Source organism: Manis javanica, chromosome 10 (assembly GCF_040802235.1).
Source record: "Manis javanica isolate MJ-LG chromosome 10, MJ_LKY, whole genome shotgun sequence".
NCBI classification, from domain to species: domain Eukaryota; kingdom Metazoa; phylum Chordata; class Mammalia; order Pholidota; family Manidae; genus Manis; species Manis javanica.
In genome coordinates this window covers 90,297,996-90,314,721 of record NC_133165.1, presented here as the reverse complement: position 1 = coordinate 90,314,721, position 16,726 = coordinate 90,297,996, and positions in this window count along the sequence as shown.

The following is a 16,726-nucleotide window of genomic DNA, read 5'->3' as shown; positions in this document are numbered from 1 at the left end:
CCTCTGGCAGGTCAGTTCCAGAAACCTCCCACACTACCTTCCTATAGCATATATTTGGGAAATGAGTTTCTTTTGACACATAAAAGCAGAATGTCAGATGGGACACTCATATCTTCACATAGACAAGAGAATTAAAATAACTCTGCTATGATCAATGGGAAGAGGTCAGTGTTTCATCAAGACTTGTGTTGATAGACCACCGGCTCTTTACTTGAAGCAGTTGTTCTCAGCTTAGACTCACTTTCTGCTGGTTCTGGGATTAGTCATCACAGATGGAAAGCATAATCGTTAATGTTGCTACATTAAAACTGAACAGTGCCCAGAATGTGGCATCTGAAGCAATTTTTCCATGTATTGAGGCCTGCAGGCAGGTCTGTGAAAGTTAGGGAAAGATATAGACATGTTGGAAATGACTTTATTTATTGCATATTGAACAATGATTTGGAAAGCAAGGGCTCCTTTCTTTTTTTAAACTGTAAGATCTATTATTTATAAGAAAAATAAAAATATCTTCCAAAATAAACTTTTCTAAACTTTCCCTGCTAGTGCACTTATTTATGTCAACACATGAGCTGATAAAGCAAGTAGTGTGAGCCTAGTAGTTGCTAATATGTTTTTTATAACATAGAAAATGCTAAAAGATTTGATTTCTGAACTACTACCTACCTGGATAAAAGCAACAGTGATCATTTGTAAGCAGAAAGTTCTTATTATAGTCAGATTGCCAAAATTCAAGTGGAATCCATCTTCCATGCTGTGCCCTATAGGCTTAATTCTAGTCTCTAAATTTCTCTCCTAGGTTCCTCCAGAACCTCTGTTAGAAGATGATGAATCTGTATGTGATGTGTGTATGTGTGTTGTATGTGATGTATGTATGTGTGATGTGGACATTTGTAAGTGGTTTGGGGTGTGTATATGTGTGTTGTGCTGGGTGCTATCTTTGCACGTGGTAAGGGATTATGTGGTTGGTGTGTATATGTATGTAATGTGTGTACATGGTGTGCATTTGCATGCGGGACATATGGGTGTGTGCTGTGCATTTGTACACAGTATGCATGTGCATGTGTGTTTATGTGCATGGTATGTATATGAGCATGGAGGTATGTTTGCATGTGGTATATATATGTATGTGGTATATATGTGAATATTCATGTGGTATGTGTATGGTGAATTTGTGAGTGGTAATAGGTATGCCTATAGTGTGTGGTGTGGGTGTGGAGTATGTATTTGTAAGTGGTGTGGGGGTATGTTTATATGTGTTTTGGGTATGCATATACATGTTTTGTGTGAATATTTGTAATGTATGTATATTTTCATTTGAAGTGGTGTGTATATGTGTGGGTGAATTTATATGTAGTATGTATGCATGTGTGGAATGTGCTTGCAAGTATTGTATGTTCATGTGCACTGTGTGTACACAGGTGTGTGAAATGTATGGTGTGTGTGTATAATGTGTATGTGTATGCATTTGTATATGGTATGTGTGTGTAGTGTGCAGGTACGTGGTGTGTGTGTAGGTGTGTGGGTATGTGTGTATTTGTGTGGTATGTATGTGGGGGTGTTTACATGCTTTATTTGTGCATAGTGTCTCTTGGTGTGTGTGTGATATGTTTGTGTGTGTTATGTATATGTGTATGTATAATGTATGTGCATATGTGTGGTGGCATGGACACCTTGTAGCTGTACATGTGTATGTGTGTATATGTGAGAGAGGGGTGTATGTGGCATAGCTATGGGTGCCATTTATCCTTTATAGGCCCAGATTCGATGGGAAGGCTGCTCAGAACCTCCTTTTTCTTGGTTTTCCAAAATCATGGCAGTTTGTGGACAGGAACGCCTAGCCAGTTTGTTCCAATGGGCCTTCTTGGCCCCCTGGTCCTCTGGGGAGCTGCCTTATGTTGCCAGGGGGTTGGGGAGAGGGAGGGCACTGTAGAAGTGTTAAAAAAACTTCAAAGAGTTATTCATTGATTTGTATGTTTCACTGCAAGTCAGAAATTAGTAAACTTGCATTGGCAATAGCCCTTCTTCCAAGTGGACTAGTAACTTCAGGTTGATTTTATTTGACTCAAATTGTGTCTTCAAAGTTAGATAGGGTCTTATTTCTCAGTATGAAAATAAACTTGCCCATCCACAAACAGCATGACAAAACGGTCCCATGGTCATCTTTGAATCTTCCTCCTCCTAATTTCTAAAATAAAAATCATATCTTCTGGCAGTTGAAAACTCTACTTTCAAGTTTTTAATACCAATTTTTTATTAGACTTCTGAAAAATAAGCCTGTCACAGACCTGAGGCACAGACACAGAATGTGAATACAAACCCACTGGCTAAGCGCTTGTGTCATTTGTCCCTACATGCACCCTATTCAAAGAGCTGATCTAAAATGCAATTTTGAAACCAAAACAACAAACCTTTTCTCAGAATCCTCTGACAGAAAAGCTGAGGTAGTGCCAGTAAGAAGTTCACCAAATTCTAATTACTCCCTTGAGAGCCAATCATTAGCAGAAAACCTGCATAATGTTCTGTCTCCTGCACAATGTAGACACTGACATATTTCTCATTTTGTTGTTTCCTGCCATTTGGAGATGTTGCTATTTGTCACACACTAAACAGAGGAGAGGACAGCAAAGTGCATTTCAGTTCCTTGGGCAATTTTTATAAATAACCAATAGATGTGGCTGTTTTGAAAGGCTTTCTTCTGTTTCAGCTGCCTGACATTCTTATGGCTTAGGGCAGTATTAGCAGTGGTTGTTCAAAGGGGCATCAGGGCCATGCTGGGTATTTGGGAGCTGAATGGTCAAGGCTTGACCTCTACCCCCTCAAATCCCTGTTATCTTAAGCAGAGCAGCTTCACTTAAAATATATGTTGTTTATACTAAGGATTTATATAACATTTAATTCAAGAAATAAGGAGTAGATAAACCAATTGTACTATAACATTAACAGGTGTGAGTAAGGAATGATGCAACTTAGGGGTTGTTTCATACAGAAGAATGGCAGGTCGCCAGCTCCCAAAATATTCTTAACAGCCACTAAGCTACCCTGATCCAGCATCAACAGCCACTGAGCTGTAGGAAAACATCTATTCAAAATCTGTTTACTGCCTCAGGTCTTCCCTATCAGAAACATGATTAACTGCCTGGAAGGAAAGATATGCAAGAGGTAAACAATGAGAGGTCTTATAAGCCAAGTTAAAAGCATGGCTTTCTAGTCATTACTAACATCTAATATGTTATACATATAACTTATTTGTTTACTATCTCCTCCGTTCTAGCACATAAACTCCCTGAGGTCAATGGCTTTTGTCTTCAGTAACTAGAACAATGCCAGACATATAATAGGCATTCAAATATTTGTTGAATAAATTGAATGAATGAGTAAATTAAATACTTGAATGAATTTACTTTATTTCAAATGACTTTATTTCAAATGATTTTATTTCAAAGCCACAAAGTTGCCTAGATGGGGCTTCAGCAGGTTTGAGTTTTAGAGAAATCCCTGTGGATGTTGAGTGGAAAATTAACTGCAGAGTGGCAAGACTTTCCATTTGTAACTAAAAAACAGTATCTCTGTGACGGATGATGAAGGTAAGTAGGAGTGCCAACAGAGCACTAGTGAAATAAAGTCATTTATTTATTCATTCAAGTATTTAATTTACTTATTCATTCAATTTATTCAACAAATATTTGAATGCCTATTATATGTCTGGCATTGTTCTAGTTACTGAAGGCAAAAGCCATTGACCTCAGGGAGTTTATGTGCTAGAACAGAGGAGACAGTAAACAAATAAGTTATATGTATAACATGTTAGATGTTAGTAATGACTAGAAAGAAAAACAAAGGAGAGATAGGGCATGCAAAGAGTAGCAGGGGAAGCTGGAAATTATTTTTTTTTAAGTAAGAAGGCTGCTAAAGGCCTAAGGAGATGAAATTTCAGCAAAGACCCAACAGAGGTGCATTGGGGAGTTAATTGTTACAAAGAGGAAACATTTCAGGCAGCAGAAACAGCAGGATAAAAGACTCCAAGTCAGCATCAGAACTGGAATGCTCAAGGAAGAGCCAAGAGGCCAGTAAGTCTGGAGCGGCATGAACAAGGGGAAAGAGACGAGGAGAGGAGCTCAGAGAGGCTGAGAGGAGGCGCAGAGCAATGTAAGCACTTGGGCTTTACTGTGAGTGAGGTGAGTTGTTGGAGGAGAGACGTGATCTAGCTTGTGATTTCACAGGATCTTTTTGGTTGCTGTGCTGAGAATAGAGTTTTGAGGGCAAGAGAAAGGCAGGCAGATCAGTGAGGAAGAAGTGCCTAATACACCTAAGAGGTGATGGTATCTTGGACCAGAGAAAACGAGAAACGAAGTAGGATTCTGGATGTATGTTAAAGGTGGAGCTGAAAGGATATACTGAAGGGTTGGATTTAGGGTATGAGAGGAAAGAGAAGTCAGAAACAGAAGAACAGAGTTGTCATTAACAGAGATGGGAGAATGGAGGGTGGGTCAGGTTGGTGAGGATGGCGAAATCAGAAATCCAGTTTGGGACATGTCAAGTTTGAAATGTGTATCAGACAAAGAGTCATTGAGTATACTTGACTGGAATTTAGCAGAGAGGCCTGAGCTGGAGTTACAAATTTGGGTAATCTCAGCACATAGGTGATATTTAAAGCCACAAACTGGACATGATCACTAAGGAGAGGATGAAGCTGGAGAAGAAAGAAGTGTAAGTGGACCTAAAGAATGATCTGATGCTGTCAACATCTAAATTCCTTGCTATCTTGCAGAGCCCTTATCAGGAGCTCCATAAAATTATTTCTTTAATTTTTTTCATCATCCTCTAATACTTGTTCCAATGCAACTGTTTTATTCTACTGATTCAAAATATAAATTGATACCATTTTGACATAGATTGATTTAAATGGAATTCACAGATAACCTAGGAACCTAATTCATACTTTTCAACAATGTTTCTATGAGAACATATATTCTGAACTCCAAGTAAGTATCTTTCAAAATACCTTTGGAACATTGCCCACTTTCAATAAAAACTGCCTGTAATTTCAATGCAGGAAAGATGTACATTTTAATCAGTTTTTATATCTTTCCATTTGATCAAATACCCTTCATATTTATCATTTGTATTTATAATACAACCAAATATTTATTTATTTGTAATTTAACATAATATACTATTAATATTTTCATTTTCAGGTAGTTCTATTATATTTTATAATCTTTCTTTCCCTTGGCTTTTTTCTGATCTCATACCCACCCCCACTCATGTACATTAAGTACTTTCTAATTTTACTGATAAAATAATTTCTATTTTAAGTGATGGCTACTAATTTTTGTACATTATAAAATATGTCCACTTCCTCTCATTACATGCCTTATTTACCTCAAATTAATATCAAACCAGTCTTGATTGGTAGTCTTTGGGGTGATGACTGTTTCCTCTTCTGTCACGGGTTCTAGATTGTTCATGCCTTTGAGTACTAGAAAAAAAATGAGTAGCCATTGAGGTGATAGAAATCAAATGAAGAACCAACATATCTGTTTCCCATTCTTTTCCATTTTATGGAACCCCTCAAAGACGTCCCATCATTTCCTCTGGCTGAGCCTTTTTATACAAGGATTCAATTGTATTGTTCCCTACTTCCTACAGGTAAACAAACTCTTTTTAACATCCTTCATTGTGAATTTCAGGGATGCCTTTCTGATTGCCACTATGACATTTTGCATAGAATGGCCCATCTAATCAAGAGGACACCCCCAGATTAGGATTCTTTTGTTTTTCTTCTTTCAGAAGTTCTGATTTACATTTATGCTATTAGGATTAATCTCTTTGAAAAACTGAGTTTCAGTATTTGCAAGGCATGTCTTGCAGCCACATCCTTTCAGTGACACCATTCAGTGAGTTAATCTTTGGATAGGGTGAAATGTCAATTTGCCAGAGGATTTCTCAATCTCTTCCATTTGTTTCAGCCTGGCAGTTTTCCTCCTGACTGGGGTAAATGATCACTAGGTCCTGCAGTAAAATTCTTTGGCTCTACTGAACTGGAAAGCTTTGATTTCTGTTTGCACTTGTGGTTCACATTTTCTTTGCCATTATTCTTTTATATTTTCTGAAGTAATTGGAAAATATTGCATGAGAGTATTTTTCTTTTGCAATAGTAAGAACATATGGCAAGGCATCTGGAGATCTGGAATGTAGCCCCATGAGTCAATAGACAAATACCCTCTTTATATTTTAGTTTAAGTGGGGCTTGCATTGCTTTCTCTACTCCCCTTACGGGTAAGTTTCGTGAGGCAATTCAGTCTCAGAGTTGGAAGAGCCTTAAGGGGTACTTTATCAAAATCTCTATAGTGAAATCCCCTTTAAAACATTTTTCATTAGTGATTGTCTGCTTTTAGACATGAAACTCTTTAGACATGAAGATTTCTGTTCTGTTCATGGACAGCAATAGTTGTTGATTACTCATTATTTTGAAGGGAGAAAGCTCAACCCAAGAAGACATCTCGTAATGTATTTGGAAATTCTTTAACCCAACAATCACCAAAATAACAAGATACAGTTTTCATTGAGTGGCCATATCTAGTGGTGGTTTGGGGATCTGAATGCTTTTCCCAGTGAAAGATTCACTCTTTACCATTTGTGGAATCAGGACTTGTCAGCTTCTTTTTTTCTAATTTGGCACATTTATAGGTTTTTGAATGTGATATCACATGGAGATAGGTATGTCCCTTTAAAGGCAGAAATGGACAGATGAGTAAAAAAAATTGCTGGTGAAATTTTTTTTAATAGGAAAGAGAAAGGAGGGAGAAAACGATATCAAAGGAAGAGATGAAGGGGGAAATGATGACAAGAAAAAGGTGTGCAAAGGAGGAAAAGAAATTGAGAAATAGGAAAATAAAACAAAATGTCTTCTGTGCCTCGCTGGTCCATCAGCATTGCCAAGCACATGGAAAAACAGTTCTCTGTATAACCCTCTGGTTTGAGCAGCCATGCCCTTCTGCGCAGAAATGCAAAAATCTTTCATTCCAGATTACAAAACCTTGATATTCATGAATGTTCATCTCTTCCCTTTGGGGATAATGGGAAGAGAGCTGAGGGACTCTATCCATATTCATTTCAGTAACTACTTTGAAGATGTTAACCTTGTGTAAGCATGTAGCATGCGAGGTGCCTACAATGAAAACTGGCTACATTTTATGTGACAAACATGGGAAGGCATTTATTTGAAAATCTAATATATAAGCTCTGGGAAATTCTGTACATTTTTAGTGGTTACATTTTTAGCCAGAATTATTAAGTTCTACAATCACTCTGCTATAAAAGAAATGAGTTGTTTTTTGACAGAGTGCTGATGGACATGTTACTGGTACTGGTCATTTCTAAGTTATTGACAACTTTTATTCTCTGTGAATCTTTGAGGCAGGTACTGCTACACATTTCTTGTGACTTACTTTTTCTGGGCAACTCTCAGGTAGAGAAGTTACTTTTTCTTGAGCAGAATCATTTGGTTTTGTCTTATGTTATCTGGTGCTATATCCATCGATCTACCCATTCATCCATCATCTACATTTATTTCTCTCATTTCTTTTCAAAAAGGACTACAATTTCTTTGATGTCTGTAGCTTGGTAAGCTCTGGGCCTTCTGTGTTTTGAAAATTTATTTGCTGCTTCTCTTTTACATTATAAATCACTGTATCATTCAAACATTTTTGAGAAAGCATGGCTCTTTCTTATTTGTTTTAAAAAAAGCAATCCTACATATAATGGGAAATTATGTCTTTATCTTATTGGTTCCCTAAGATCTCCATCTTAATGGATACCTCTCAAACTCTGCTGGTGGGCTGTGTATTCTAAGGCTTCAAAAAAGAATGAGGAAACTAGAGTTAATGTAAACACTGTAAGAGGTGCTATGTATCTATGTATATCTATGTATCTGTGCTATGTATAAAAATAATCACAATTGATACTCATCAGAGTCCTCTGAGGTACACTTACCCTTTAATGTCTAGGAATTTGCTTAGGTGATACTCTGATGTGCAAGTCAACGTACAGTTAGCAACTGTCCATTTGATTCCAAAGCCTATGACCTCCTCTCTGTCCCCTGTGATTTACCCCACATCCCTTTCTTTTGCAGATATCATACCTTTATTCAAATCCTTACCTCTAAGAAAATCATTCCTTTTCCAATACATTAGAAATGAAATCAGAAGGGACCAGAAAGCTAAATGAAGTTTTAGTAATGGAGATATATAATATTATTGTATCACAATAATGAATAAGAAGGAAAAACAGTGAAAAGATATTAGGATACACTGGAAAGAATAACAAACAAGCCAGAGTTAGAAGCCAGTTCACCGTGTGACAGAAGAAGTTAAATAACCTCTCTGAAGTATATTTTATTAATTGAAAAATTAACATCTGAGGTATATGTTTGACTTGAAGACAGGACTGAATTACATATTCTTTAAATCCCTTGCCAGGTGTAATATTCTCTGGAGTGGCACCATAAACATCACCTACATAAGGAAAGTAATTATTTGGGTATAGGTCAGTCAAAGACTCAAGCAAGTGTAAAGTTTGAGCAAGCTTAAAAATATACTAATTATAATTCATTAATTCATTAATTTCATATATATATTAATACATATGTATGTATTTTATGTGCCAGACACAGATGAGTTACAAAATGGACACATAATGTTTTGTATGCTTAAGGAACTTACAGGTTTTATTGTGTAGTGGTGTGGAAATTGTTAGTTATAAAATAATATGACCAGAACTACTTTTTTTTAAGTGAGTACAAGATGCTATGGAACACAGAAAATGAATTAACATGGCCTTAATGTGAAGATTTTACAACAGAGGTGACATTGAAGCTGTGGTTTGAAAGATGAAGGACTTTCACGGATGGAACCAAGGGGTGAAGGGCTTTCCTGGAAGAAACACCGTGCCCGAAGGTGCTGAGGAGAGAGACCACGGCGTGTGGAGAAAGGCCAGATGGATGGGGTGATTGGAGCACTGGGGCACATGCAGAAGAAAATGAAACCTGACTTTTCATGCCCTCCTGAAAACTGGAATCCTCATCTTGTAAGCAGTGGGGAGCCCTTACAGTAATCAGGAAACATTGTTTTACCCAAGACAATGTCCTTGTTAGACCTGTATTTTAGGAAGATAACAATTGACCTTGTGGACTATGAAATGATAGGAGGAGAAGCAAAACAGCTGGTTCATTAGTTACTATGAATAAGAGATGTTGAGAATTGAATTAAGGCAAAAGCAGGGGAGACAGAGAAGAGGTGGAGTGAAGAAATATTCAGGAGGTGGATTTTTTGCCAATAGAATATAAGATTGTGGAAGAGAGGGAGGCACTATCACTTGATTACCAGCAATGGGAGTGGGGAGGCGGTATGAAAACAGGGAATACATGTGGGTAGAACTGAGGAAAAAGAGAGCTGAGTTCAGCCTTAGGTAGTTTGAGTTCAAGGTGGTGACTGGGTATCTAGGTGAAGATGCCCAAGAGTCACTAGTTTTACATATTGCTTGATTGCCAGCTGACACTGTCTGTTCACCTTCTCCATTAGACCACTTCCACATCATCACAAATAATAGCAAGTGGTTTCTTAAAATTTAATTATCACTTTCTGTCCTCTGTGGCCACAAATAGGACCTCCTCCTTGGTTCCTAATCCCGGAGCTTCATGTATGTTCAGGCCTCTTCTCCAGAAAAAAGTATTATCAGGGGCCATGCTCAGAGGGCCTGAAGCATCAGGGTTAGAGGCGTGGGCAAGTGTGTTCTACGTATCTAAAGAGCTGTAGGTAACACATTTATGCAGTGGCTTTAAAGCAAGTATACAAATTATTTGTAACTTTTCCTATATAAGTGTGAAACCTAATCCTCTTCCACCTGAATATAGGCTGGCTTTAGTGATTAACTTCTAGCAAATGGAAAATGGCATAAGTGATGCTGCCTGCCTACAGAGGCTTGGTCATAAATGGTGATTCAGCTTCTGCCAGGTTCCCTCTGTCTCTCAGGACATTCACCTTGGGAGTCCCAAGCTAATACCTAAGATGTCTAGTAACCCTGAAGCTGCCATACAGCAAAGACCATGTAAGAATCCACATGGATGTACAGAAGCTAAGATTCTGATCAACAATTCTGGTGTTTAGGCTTTTCCTCCCCCACCACCAGACAACTCTGTGACACCAATTGGGTGTTCTACAATTCAGCTAATTCTGACACTATCCATAGTTAGTGTCCACAGGTTAAGGGTTTAATCCTCCAAGAATACCCACTGCCTCCCACCCTTCAGATGCCAACCGTAAGTGCAGGTTGTCACCTGTGCTTCTGACCAACCAGCTATAATTTGCAGGTTCCAAGGACCCCTCTCCTTGGGTTTGATTACTTTGTTAGAGCTGCTCACGGAACTCAGAAACATTTTACTTAGAAGATTACTGGTTTATTATAAAAGGATGCAACTCAGGAATAGCTGGATGGAGGAGATGCATAAAGCAAGATATGTGGGAAGGAGCAGAGCTTCCTTGCTCTCTGAACATGTCACTCTTCCTGAATCTCCATGTGTCACCAACCTGGAAGCTCTCTAAACCCTGTCCTTTTGAATTTTTATGGATACTTCATTACATAGGCAAGATTATTAAATCATCAGCCATTGGTGACAGAATTCAATCTCCAGCCCCTTTATCCTCTCTGGATGTAGGAGGTGGGACTGAAATTTCCACCTCTCTAATCAAGATTGTCTCCTCTTGCAACTAGCCCCCATCCTAAAGTGCCTTCCAAAAATTCCCTCATTAGCATACAAAGACACCTCTCTGGCTCTCATCACTGGGAATGCCAAGGGCTTTAGGAGCTCTGTGCCAGGAAAGGGATGAAGACCAAATACCTATTTCTTACTTATTTTAAACTACTAATTTTGGGGTGATTATATTCCATTTGATAATTGATCACTCTACAAAGCCATGATCCATCATAATCTAACCTTTGAAGTATTTCACTTATTGATACAGGGTGAACCTTTGTTCATTTTGCTTTCAAACTTTCAAAATGGCCCAAGACTTAATCTATGCATACTCATTAAAATCTCATGTTCTCCAGAGAAGACAAGTAGTGACCCTATAATATCTTACTACACTGATGGACAGTGACTAATGGGGTATATGGCGGGGACTTGGTAATGGGGGGAATCTAGTAATCACAATGTGGCTCATGTGATTGTATATTAATGATACCAAAAAAAAAATCTAGTGTTCCCTTCTATTCTACAGCACCAACAAAGTTCTGGCTGCTCTTCATTTCATTGTGTGTGTGTGTGTGTGTGTGTGTGTGTGTGTGTGTATACAGCATAATGCTGATCTTATGTTACTTTTTAAGTTAAGAACCTTTTCACTCTTTTTAACATTTTATTTGACTAGGTCAAGAAGGTCAATTGGAAAAGAAAAATGTTAAATACTCTCAGGCTTTTATAGCTAATAGAAAGAAGTATTTTGTCATTTTTAGAGTCAGATATCATTTTAATACTTAGGTCATAGAGAATACTGACCAGATGAAGGTATCTTTGGTTTATAGTAAATGACAACTAGCTTTTTTTCCTCTTATGATCAGATGTACAAATACACCTGAAACAAATTGTGCAATAGAGGATGTACAAAAATAATTAAGAAAGAACAAAATACATAACATATTGCCTTTCTAATTATCTCAAGATTGCCAAGCTCTTTATCAGTTGTAGTGTTCACACCACACCCCAGTTTGGTTGCAAAGTTGCTCTGCCCTCAACTCTCAGGTGATGGATCTTGAAAGATTGAGGTCAAATGGCTTAGACTAGGAGGAAAGACAGAAGGAAATATATTACTATAAACTCCCCAAGTATACTGTAACTTCATGTTTGAGCTAGAAAGTCATTCCCTATCTGTCTGTATGCTCTGGAAATGAACTGAGAAGGACAGGTTCTTTCCCCAAACAAATCAGTGGCAGCTAGCAGAGGTGGGGCACCTAATACAACACACACACACACACACACACACACACACAGAAAAGGTGATTTCTTGAGTATCTGGATGATTACCAATATGGACAAGTACTTTGATTACCAATACATCAATTTGGAGTAGGGGAAAGATGGTAAGGATGGACATTATTATTTTAAAATCTGGATGGCCACAGAGTTTCATCTTTAGTCAGTTTGGGCTGCTATAACAAGATACTATGGACTGTGGAACTTAGACAACAAATACTAATTTCTCACAGTTTTAGAGGCTGGAAGTCCGAGGATGCCAGTATGGTCAGGTTCTGGTGAAGCCCTTCCTGGCTTACAGGCAACCATCTTTTCATTGTATCTTCTTATGGCAGAGACAGAGGAAAAGCTATGGTTTTTCACTTTAAGACACTAATTCCATTTTTGAGATGCCATTCTCATGACCTAATTACCTCCCAAAGGTTTCATCTCCAAATACCATCACATTAGGGATTAGGGTTGCAACATACAATATTAGGGGGACACAAACATACAGCCATTAGCAAGTCATCATGAACTGAGGCACCTGATAAAGTGTGTATCCTGTTAACCGTTTATTACATGGTAATCCATAGATTGCTTATTCCTCTCTGTCTCTAGTCATTCATGACTGTTGACTATTGACTGTCCCTCCCTCCCTCACTTGGGGAGAGCATTCAAGATGCATATGACAATTCTGATCCTTTAAGCACTTTAACTTTATACCTGGGAGAGGGCATCCACGCCCAAGAAAAGCATTCTGTTCCCTTTTCCACTCCTCTCCTTTCTTCCTCCTTCCCCTCCAACTTTATCTCCACCTTTTTCCTTTGAAGCTATCAAAGGCTGCAAGGTGCATTTACCTTAATCATCCAAATTCAACATTACTTACCTAGTTAGCAAAGATTGGTGAGAAGGTGTGCTCTTTTTCTTTCCAGGCCATCTCTAATAACACGGACAATTGCACCGCATTTACTGACAAACCCAGCATGACAAGACATACCTGGGACTCACTTTTGATTTGTACAGACATTAGCCTAGTCTTAATTTTGTGTTCATGGCTTGCTTCAGAAATTTGAGCCCTGTGCTAATTTCCATCTCTTTCTAGAAGGCAGTTTTTTACAAGAACATAACTATGGGTAAGTAGCTGCAAGGAAAAAACATTTTGGAAGGCTTAGGTGTATACATATATCTGAAAGAATCAAGAGATGAGAATAAATCTAGTTGCTACTTTGGTACAGAGGTATGAATAAGCAAATAGCTAGACATTGTCTTACTCTAATTAAAAGAATTATTGGAGAGTGACTACTACTTATGGTCTTAGAAGGAATGTGAGCTGATGGCACACTCTTATCTAACAGTACAGTTCCTTCTGGTGAATAAGGGATGAACAGCCTACCATTGATCTTTGTTGGTCCCTGGAAAGCATATCTGATAATTATGTGAGAGCTTGTTTCTGAGAATAGAGGCCCTGATTGATATGTTCTATAGCATTAGCAATGTAACTCCTGGGGAAAATAAGTTCCCAGCCCGGAGCAAATTACCTTTGAAGCTGAAACCAGTCAAAGGGAGAAATAAAGTGGGAGAAACCTGTTCATTGCTTACAAGCAGTTGTCCACTTCTGCTGCCCTGTGCCTCTTGAGACCCAGCTGCAAAAGGGGACCCCACCTAACCTCTCTAGTCCATATATGCCCTCCTCCCCCTTGTAATCACCTATTAATATGGAAATAGCTACTTCTCTCCACCTCTTGGAAACACCTGTTGATATGGGAATGCACTAAGGCCAGGCAAGAGATTCTGGAAATAATTACAATTTACCCACAAGGAAAAAGGAAAAGAAACTGTTTATTGAACTTTCATATTTAGGCTCTGTATAAGGTTTTATCACATTATCCTATATAAGGATTATCCTATCCTTATAATAATAGCTAAAAATACATATTTTCAGATTGAATCATATTTTACATTTCATGTAGGCCAAAAATGGTTGACTATTGGCAATTTCACATGCTTCAACCTAATATTGTCAGTTTTAACAGTGAAACACACTAACACACACTTGCTCTGTTCCCTATTTACTCCAGCTTTCTACCCAAGCTTCCTGCTTTAGAGCAGTGTAACTCCAGGTAGAAAAATGTGTTCCCAACCCAGGGCAAATAAACCTTTGAAGTCAAAATAAGTCAAAGGGAAAAGTAAAGTGGGAGAAACCCATTTATCGCTTACAAGAAGTTGTCGACTCCCATTCACCTGTGTCTCTCCCCATCCTGTCTGGGAAGAAGCCTCCCCAAAAACCTCTCTGGTTTTCCTGCCCAAGCATGCTCGCCTCTCCACCCCCTCATAATTATCTATTGATATGCAGATGGGCTACTTCTCTCCACCCCTGTGGAAACACCTATTTATATGGAGATGAACTAAGGCCAGGTGAGAGAATCTGGAAATATTGCAATTTTACCCACAAGCAGAAAGCAGTAATTCTCAAACTTCAAAGGGCAAGGCTTGTTAGGAAACAGATTTCTGGCCCCTAACCTCAGAGTCTCTGACTCAGTAGGCTTGGGGTGGGGACAGAGATTTTGAATTTCTATCAAAACCTGCTGGTCCAGGGTCCCATGCTGGGAGCCACCTGTGTAGACGGAGGACATACTCAAGGACCACCTTTAAGTCTCATATTTGTTTTTCCCTTTGGGTTCCCAAACAACATCAAAAATTGGATTTTCTTTAAAAATATTTTTCAAACTTGATTTTGTCATTTTCACATACCCTTAATTTATATTTCTTTCTATATAATGCATAAAATAGACACATATACACTTAATTTTTGAAGACCACAAAATGTTCCCATTATATGCACATAATTCCAAAGAAACAATTTCATTGATGAGGCAATACAAAAAGTCTAGAAACTTAAGGCATTGAAAGTTGAGGAAGGGTGAAAGAGCAAATAAAGGTAGGTGGGTGGCTGGGATAGGACAGAGGAGATTCAGGAACCCAGTTCGGAGCTACACTATCTGTTCCTTTAAACCTTTCCCATTACTGAGATTTTATGAGCCAAAAAAGCACCAAGAAAAACTAGTCAAGAATGATTTTCTCCACTTTATAGATAAGGAAATAGATTCAGAGGAATAAAATGGTTTTCCCATTGCTCGTTTGTAGAGGAACCCAGTTGGGGAGTATCAAAAGATAAATTGAGTCATATAAAAAATGTGAAAAGAGTTTATATTTGAGCAAAAATTGATTCCAATCTGGCAATAATAAGCCAGAAGTAGTTAGGAGTACTCTGTTAACAGGAACAAAGGCAAAGGCTTTTATAAAGTGTGGAAGCAAAGAAAGGAAATTAGTTGGCTATAGCTTAAAACCTGATTGACTGTGGTTGTCCTTAATATTTTGATTGTATAAACTTGAGCCATTTACAGGCTTAGATTTTGGGTTGTTCACATAGGCCAACAGGGCACCTGAGCCACATTAGTCTATACCCCACTTTAATTCATTTAACTGGCATCAGGGCAGATTTCAGAGTGGTGCCAGGGGGAGACACCAGAGCAGTGGTGCCAGAGCATAAGAGACAGGGAGGCATTATATATTTTGACCTGGAATAGAGGAGGAAATCCTGTTCCCCTAACTCTCCTCTTACTTTCACCCATATTCAAACAGATACATTAGGAGCAAATAGAACATGTTATTTTAATGTTGAGTCACCAAAAACCTCTAAAATCTTCATATGAACCATCCAGGTAGTCATCAGATGCTCTGGCTGTTTGCTCCTAAATGCTTGAGTATTCAGAATCACCACCACTTCTGTTTAAAGCACAAACAGCATCTTTCTTGCTGTGTGCTCTTCTGGACTAACCCAGGGATCTGAGAGGTCTGCTTTTCTTTGGGTCCCTGTATCCTTGTTCTTACCTTTCCTTCTCTTTAGTCTTTTATCTCATCCATTTTCTTTGTTCCTGCCTTTAGCACATCACCATCTTTTTTTCTACCTAATTTGCTTTAATCCACCCAGCTCCTTTCTCTGTGTATTTTCTGTTTCAGTGAGTATGAAATGCTTCCTCATCTATCAGAACTTTTTCTAAAGGTTTCATGGGCTTTACCCTAAATGGGAAATGGTGGTAAGTGGTTTTGCTCATCCTGAAGAACTCCTTACAAATGTCAAAGAGATATTAATACGATTTAGCATTTACAAAGGAAAAAGAGTTAGAGAAAATTATTAGTAGGCAATTATTTGGAGTGATCCCAATAGTCCCTTTTGCTGGGAAAATTGCCCTGTACTTCTTGGACAAGTAACCTTGCTTCTATAAACTTTGGCTTCCTCACCTATGAGAGGGTGGTAATAATATCTTCTCATAGAGTTCTTATCAGGATAAAATGAAAAAATATAACTTAATTGTCTTTTATTATTATTATCCTCCAAACTACCAGAACAGCACTAGTTCATTCATCACCCATTCATTTGTGTAAGGATGTGTGCTGTTTACTGTAAATAGAACAATGAACAAAACTGATCTTTGACCTCACAGAATTTATAGCCCATCATAAAAGATATACAAAAACACATCATTGTAAAGAAAATAAACTGTAATAAGGGCAAAAAAGGGAAAACACTGTACAACAAAGTATAGTGAAAGAAAAGTACACCATGTCATGAAAGTATATAATGGGGGGACTTGACTTCGCCTGCAGGAGTGGGTGGTCAAACATGGCTTTGCCACTGAACTAACATTTAAG